This window comes from Sebastes fasciatus, chromosome 9, assembly GCF_043250625.1.
Source record: "Sebastes fasciatus isolate fSebFas1 chromosome 9, fSebFas1.pri, whole genome shotgun sequence".
In the NCBI taxonomy this organism is placed as follows: domain Eukaryota; kingdom Metazoa; phylum Chordata; class Actinopteri; order Perciformes; family Sebastidae; genus Sebastes; species Sebastes fasciatus.
The window spans coordinates 9,314,996-9,321,265 of record NC_133803.1 but is presented as its reverse complement, the minus strand read 5'-3'; positions in this window follow the sequence as shown (position 1 = coordinate 9,321,265).

Genomic DNA, 6,270 nt, shown 5'->3' with positions numbered 1-6,270 from the left:
GATCAGATTTTTTTTGTTTTGTTATTTGCATCAAATCTCAGTCACATTTCACCAAACTAAAAGTGATGTTTCTAAAAAAAGACGACTTAAAGGGACTGTTTGTAACTGTCAGAAATGCTTGTTAACAGCGACACCTGTGGCCGTTAAGTCAATGAAAGTCAGCGTCGAGCTCGCGCTTGCTCGCTCTAAATAGACATGAACGAGCATCGCTCAAAACAGTGAGGCGACACACGTCAGCTAAAACCACAATATCACTCTATATTTCAGCTGCTTGGCAGTAATGTTAGCTGACCAGACGAAGGTCTCTCCATGAATCAATGCTGATCCTAGTGTGGTCGGTCCGGGGCTGAAGCAGGAAGAGAAACGTTATCGTGTCCAACCGCGCCCGCAGGGAGACACCGGCACCCGGTCGGGGACGATAACGGAGACGAGCCCCGTCACTTCACAAGACACGGAAAACCTCTGTTGGTCTGGAGGAGCTGCAGCATTTATTTCTGCACAAACGTTCACTGTACATTTACTAGATATTCTCAGAGCTAAACTAACTCTTCTGCAGTGTGTAGTGTGCGTGCATGCACGTGTAGAAGTGGAGCGAGACAGCGAGATCGCGCGCGGTGTGTGAGTGAAGGCAGGCAGGCAGAGAAGCAGAGATTCCGGCCACACGCGAGCGCGCATATGTGAGCGCGCGCATGGGAAACCGACCCGGTAGATTTATACGTGTAAAAAGTTACAAACAGTCCCTTTAATGGTAAAAGTATATCCAGAAAAGTCGTCTGCAAGTGGCAACACAGCAACAAATCTTGTCCATAAAAATGGAAAGGTCTAAATTAGGGCCAGCAACATGGAAGGCTTGTAAAATACTTCATGCACAGAAAATGTTACATGAATCACCATCAAAGGAGACCCTAGTTGACTGAGACACCCATAAAGCTGGCTTTTTGTTGAATAATTTAGAATGAATTCATATAATATCTGTTTACTTCCTTCACTAGTCTCCTCGGGCCACACATAAATCATCTTACATAGACGAGACAGAGCCAATTGTTTTGTGTTGTAAACAGGGATCTCGTGAGTAATGTGTATTCCCTTGGATCAGAAAGTTGAAATATTACATTTCACAACAGTGACTTAAGAGAAAAAATAGTGGTTCTATAAAAGTGCTTGAGCCTCAGGGAACATATCTGCCACTAAAATGAGAACCAGTCCCCCCCCTGTGCTCTCAAAAGAGGGACCCCATTAGTCCCTGCTTTTACTGACACTGGAACAGGCTGAAGCACAGACAGACAGACAGACACCTCATATATCACAGTCTCAGAGAGCCTGCAGCTTTAGTTTCAGGAGCACTCAGGCCCCTGAGAGGCCGGGGGCCAGTCTGCCTCGGTGTGGTATTAAAGCCCGTGCGGCAACAGGATATTGCGCTTCCTCTGTACGTGAAAAGAATACATCACCTCGGCCTACACAGGATGAATTATGTGCAGTCCGTCCCGGGGGGGGGGGGGGCACAGTCGAGTGAAGTCGGAGGGCGAAACTTGGAAAGATTCTGTGTGGGATTAAAGATTTAAGTCATATGAGTTAAAGAGATTCTCTGCTTATGTTTTTTAAAGCTTTTGACAATGATTTCAAACACTGCTAGTGTAGACCAACTTTCACAATCATTACAGACGCATGTTGGGCAGGCAAACTTTGTCCAAACCCACAGAGACGATCCCAAAGTTTCCAAAGACACTAAATCTGTCAGGCTGAGTTTTGGAGAAATGCGTATAAATTGATATTTCTATTTAATGGACTGGAGCAACCATAAAAAAACATGACGTCTTTAGTTTCGATATTTCCCTCATGGTGAACATAATATATTCAAGCTGATATACAGAATATATATGATACTGTCAGATTGTGAAATAAGATGATTTTGTCCTGCCTTAAAGGTAACCTGTGGAGGGTTTGACCTCTGGCAGCGCGATGGAGCATTTTCTTTTATGATTGGGTCCCTGTTTGTTTGTCTAATGCATTCACATGAGGACGCATGTTCAATATTTGGCTTTTGTACTCTCACTTTTCCTGCTAATTCATCCCAACTCAGCTGTAATGTAGTTGCTAGAGTTCACTAGCCTCCACTCAGATGCATTTTTGGAACTTTTTCTGCATATATTAGAGACTGGACAGAAGAGAGCCGACAGGAAGTTCATGGGAGAGAGATCGGGAATGCAACACAAATTCACTGCCAGACTGGAACAGTGGACGTTGTGATAGTCTGCACCACAAACCCACAGGAGACAAGAACAAGAGGGTAGCTTATAGGAAATAACATTTTAAAGGGTTAACCTTAATTACAATAAAAGCTTCAAACCTTTTATTTGCGTTGCAGATTTCTTTTACTAAAACTACAGTGAGTTTTGGCCTGTGTGGTGTTACACACGTACAAACACACAAAAATATGTTTAGCGCTGTTTGCATTACATGGACGTTTGCAGAAATGCACTCATTGTTTGATACTGTTAACTTCCTCCAGATAAAAACATTGGCACAAACTTTGTTTTATCTCAACATGGACAATGGGACTTGACCCGCCGGCCTGCCCCGCATTTCCAATCTGAGGGCTCTTTCTTCCAAATGTTTAGTCTGCTGGTGGGACTGATTATCAAGAAGCAAAGTTCACCCAGTTACCATAATTATATGAAATCCTGCACTCCGGCCCCTGATTTTCAATTAGCATACGTATCTCTCCCTCTCGCTGTGCATGAAGCAATTTCAAAGTAGTATCAGGTGTCTCTGAAGGGCCAGCGACCTTGACGTGATCACAGTGTATATTTTGAATATGATAATTTCAATGAACCACAATCCTGAACCTAGAGATTGAGTCTGTACATACAAGCTAAAACATCTGGTCCTGCTATAAGATCTTGGCCCTCGGGATAGTTTCTGACTAAAACACCCCCGGAAGGCTTCCCCTTTACCTCCATGCCAAGAATAAATATGACCCAAATCATCCCTAAACCTCAGCAGAATTCCTGCACATGAGCAAGTAGGTATAACTTCTGCATCAATAAAACCTTCATTTGTATAAGTCTTACATGTGTTTTAGAGGGTGTGTCACCTCTTTGTTAGGGTTAGCATGGCACTGAGGAATTTAAATCTGAGTCGTAACAGAGAGGGTCAGTGCTGCCTCATGTGGTGGAGGTCAGAGGTCATTAGAGGGTCAGGTGTAGGCCATTTGTTCAGTAACCTGTCAAAATGGTACTCCAGAAAAGATAAGAGGATTTAAACATTTAAAGGTCCCATATCATAAAAAAGTGAGATTTTCATGTTTTTTTATTATAAAGTGGGCTTAAGTCCTATATAAATACTTTGAAAGTATCGAAACGCTCAATCCACAGGGAAATACACACAGCCCGTATTCAGAAACTCTGCATTTGAAACAAGCTGTCAGGATTTCTGTCCATTTGTGATGTCACAAATATACAATATTTAGACCCTTTACACATTTTTAAACGTAAACATTCTAAATGTGTCCCAGTTTATTTCTGGTGGAAGTGTATGTGAATTTCATCAGCCGACAGGAAGTACACATGGACCCAAGCTGTTTCCTTGTAACGCAATTCTGTTGCAATTTCCTCGCAATTCCATCGAAATGCACTAAAACGGAGTATTTCAGACAGAGGGTAAATACAGGCATATTCAGGCCGACAGTATGAGGAAAATAAAGTTATTTTTTTTAACTTTACAGCATGTAAACATGTTGTAGTAGAAACACAAAATACAAGTATGAACCTGAAAATGAGCATGATATGGGACCTTTAAGAGAAATAAGGCTACACAGCTTAGCTGAATATGTTAGGCCTATTTGTCATCAACACACATACTTGCTTGCTTAAACCACCATTAATACATCCATTACTAAATATCACAATACATAACATGTTGTTTGTTTAATCTGTATGACAACCAAAAAGCAGAAACAACATGTTGGGGTTTTACGGGGGGGGGTTATGTGCGAGCTAACTTGGCTGTTTCCCCGTTTCCAGTCTTTATGCTAAGCAAAGCCAACTGTTGCTGTGGTCCTACATTTATAGGACACACAAGGAGATATTTACTCCAATTTTGTAAGGAATGAGACATTAAAGGTTCTCTATTCGACATTCAGAGCATTGAGTAATGTCTACCTGAGCAGAGAATGAAGTTGCTCTCCCTCCTCTCACAACCGCCGCTCTCCAGATAAACAAACAGAAGAAACAATAATGTGTTAGTTAGTCAAAGTTAGAGGTGTAAGAACAAGGCTATAGCTATTCCCCTGCTTTCAGTCTTTATGCTAAGCTTACCTAGTCATGAGAACGCGTGCAAATAAGTGTATCTCCCTAAATATGGAGCTAGTCCTTTAAGAAACAGAGGATAAACACATAAATCATGCAGGTGAAACTCAGCTAAGGAAGCTGATGTAAATGTATTCTCTTGGATCTAAAAACGTAACTCCATCATCAACCCTGCTTGTTAAGATCTTTTTTTATCCATGTCAGTTTTTTGTTTTTTTTAATCTTTATGTCTGAGTGAACATGTCCCGGCGTCTGTCCTGGTACTCTGTTATTACAGTTTCATTATTTCAGCACTCTGCCATCGCAGCCGAGATCAAAGGAAGACCAGGCTGTTTTGTGTTCAGTCTCTGCCGTATTGACATTTAAGACAGCAATGCACGCTCGAGCGCTTCGAAGCACAAATCAATGCACATCTTAAGTGAAACCTGCAGGAGCGACTCACTTCAGAGTCGGTGGGGAGCCAGACAAACATAATGATAGTGGTTTTGCCATAAAACATGATTACGTAAGTCTGGATTATAATTGAGTCATGTTGTTTTAATAAGTCTGGGACAGAGAGGGAATCCAGCAAAGCACTTAGTTGTCAGAGGAGGAGGGTTTGCTTTTCATACTCGGAGCGTTTTAGAAGACATTTTACCAAAGAGCAAAAGAAAGAGATTTGCTTTGAGCGCTGTGTAGTGTGTTAAGGTGGTGAGTGATGGTTTACACCCACATCCTTATGAACCACACACACAAAAAGACCCTGTGGACATGCTGGAGATCACAGCCATGTGAGAGACGTCTCCAGCTGCACTTTGAGGTTGTGTGAGATTGCAGGAGGGTCGGTTGGTTAAGTCTCCTCTTTCTTCCACAGTTTGTGCGCTACCCATGCACACACACGGCTGAGTTCACAGGTGCAACCGACTCCCATCAATCACTGACCTCCATAAAGCAATAACAGTCTCTTTTTGTTACCAAGTAGCTTTCTGTGTTCCCGTGTGATAGATTTCTCACGGCTTTGAGTGGTGGGTGGACAGACAAAATAATACAGAGATAGAGGGTTGGTTTATTCTTCGAAATTAAATAATCATTTGTTGATTTAAAAAAAAAAAAGTTGCTAAAATAATTAGTTAATTCATCTATTAATCGAGTGACAAAATCGAAAATTGTGATGGGCATTTGTCATTATTTTCTGACATTTCCAGGTCAAAAATGGACTTTCAATCTCATCACATTGGAGTATTCTCACATTTTAAAATGAAATAAAATAAAAAACAACCAATTATCTGCTTCATTTTCACTGACAACTTCTCCTTTGTGACTGATATAGATTTTATGAGGGAGAATCGGCACAAGATCTTTAGTTTTTCCCTGTTTTCATTTCATTCTTGTACCCAATAAAACAACACTGTTTTGCACTCGGTTTATGTGCACCAGGACTTATTTTCTAAATGCAGCTTAACTCAGACGCCATCAGCTGATTGGCAGACTTCACTAACATCAAGGCTTATTCTGGTCTGTGATGTGTCATCTGTCACCATGTTAACATCCAGGCCGCCACTAACTATATTAAACCGTGATCTAAATGGCCAGCGCTTTGAACCGAAGAAGCAGAGCCTGAACGCCTCCCTGGTAAAGTGACATCAAAGACGTGTGCAGCGTGCGAGCTTCATTAGAGGAGGAAAAAATACCTTTTATAATTGAGCTATGAGGGATACATGAAGTAACACATGCTCTTATTATAACACAGAGATATACATAGGCCTACTACTGCAAGAACACACAGAGGACACTGTTGTTAGGAAGAGCATGCCTCCGCTGTTCCCAGCAACCCCTGCTTCAAGGTGATGTAAGGCATGCAGGAAATGCCTCATGGTGACTTCCTGGCCTGTTTTAGAGCTTTGAGAGAGGAAGACGTTCAGGAAGGCGAGCTGGAGGAATACTAGGACATCTTGTTCGAGCTTTAAAGCGCCAGATATTTCCC